This window comes from Mastomys coucha, chromosome X (assembly GCF_008632895.1).
Source record: "Mastomys coucha isolate ucsf_1 chromosome X, UCSF_Mcou_1, whole genome shotgun sequence".
Lineage (NCBI taxonomy): Eukaryota > Metazoa > Chordata > Mammalia > Rodentia > Muridae > Mastomys > Mastomys coucha.
The window spans coordinates 157,908,904-157,910,451 of record NC_045030.1 but is presented as its reverse complement, the minus strand read 5'-3'; positions in this window follow the sequence as shown (position 1 = coordinate 157,910,451).

Sequence of the window (1,548 nt, the reverse complement as noted above, 5' to 3'; positions counted from 1 at the left end):
AGATGTGCATATCCTGGGCCCTCTATTTAAACTTTGATCTCACCTCACAACCCAGAAGGTGAAGACTGACTTGAGGGGTTTGCTAACCTCTTTGTCTCTCTTCCTTGATGTGGCCACATTGAATACATCTCCTTTTTTAACTTTCCACTCTCTTTCTTCTGTTTTTCGAGGTAGGGTTTCTTTCCGTGTAGCTCTGGCAGACCCGAAGCTCACTTTGTAGACCAGGCTGCCCTTGAACTTACAGAGATCTGCCTGTGTCTTCCTCTGGAGTGCTGAGATTACAGACATACACCAACATGCCCAGCTAATTTTCCACTTTTTATTTGGTCCTTTTAATTGGCATATTGAGGATAGGTGGCCAAGCCTGACTTGGGTATAGGCTATGACCTCAAGTTTCCTAATAAGACCCCTGTCTCAAAAATAAAAAAAGGATAATAACACAATTAACATCTGATGTGAAGATTACTGACACAGAAATAATATTCCTTTCCTATATGGATATTATATGTTAACATAGCAAAAGAAAAAAAGCAGGCTTAAAAACTCCATGTATATGACCTTGAGGGGAGCCCTATTCCTTTCCCTAGACATTTTCTGGGACTCTGAAGTAAGACTACTCATCTTGCTTACAGTAAAGATAAAGTTCTTTATTCTTGTCATCTACAGTTCACCTTGTCATTGAAACTCTGACCCAGGCCATTTGGGAGCCACCCTGTGATCTCATTTGGGTTCCTTAGCAACCCTTTTAAATTCTTAGCTTCAAAACCACTGAAATCCTCTATGGGACTGTAAATAAAGACAATGGACAACAAGTTTCTCAGAGAAGCCCACACCCATGCTCTTGGGTGTGTTGTACATTCTTCTCACGAATTTCTTTCCTTCTGTTAACCCTAATGTTGAAAATCTATATTGAAATGAAAACTCCAGCTCTACCTCATGCTCTTTCACCTAGAAATTGTTTTCTGTTTCATAGTTAAGGAACCTGTTTGAACTGAGTCAAGGATTAGGGGAAACTCCTTAGGCTGCTTCCAGTGACAGCACAGAGCTATGTCTCTGTCATGTCGCCACATAACAGAAAATTCATGTTATGATTTGGATAAAGAATTTGCTTGTGTTCTGCCCATATTCAGAGAACTCTGGTAAGGCTAAATTCAAAAGTAATGAGCTAACTTCTTTGGTAGAGCCCAAGATTAGATAAGACTAAGACTGTGGCATGTCCACTGTTCCCTACTCTTATCCAGGTCCACAGTGAAAGAAAGCAACAAGTGGATTAAAAATGTATGAAGACATGCAGTTTGACAAAGAGAGTTGGTACTTTATAGACAAGGAGATGCTGAGAAAGTAACTGCAATTGTTAAAGACATACATGGTATTAAAAAGTAACCTTCTACTCTTCATTGGGACAACAGGAAAGACACCTGAAGGCAAAACACTACCCATGGAAGACATGTCTGGGTGTCAAGTTGACAAGGAGTGGGCTTTGAAAGGCTGAAGAATCTTAGAATTTAAAATGAGGGCATTTAATACAAATGTATGGTGTATAACCTT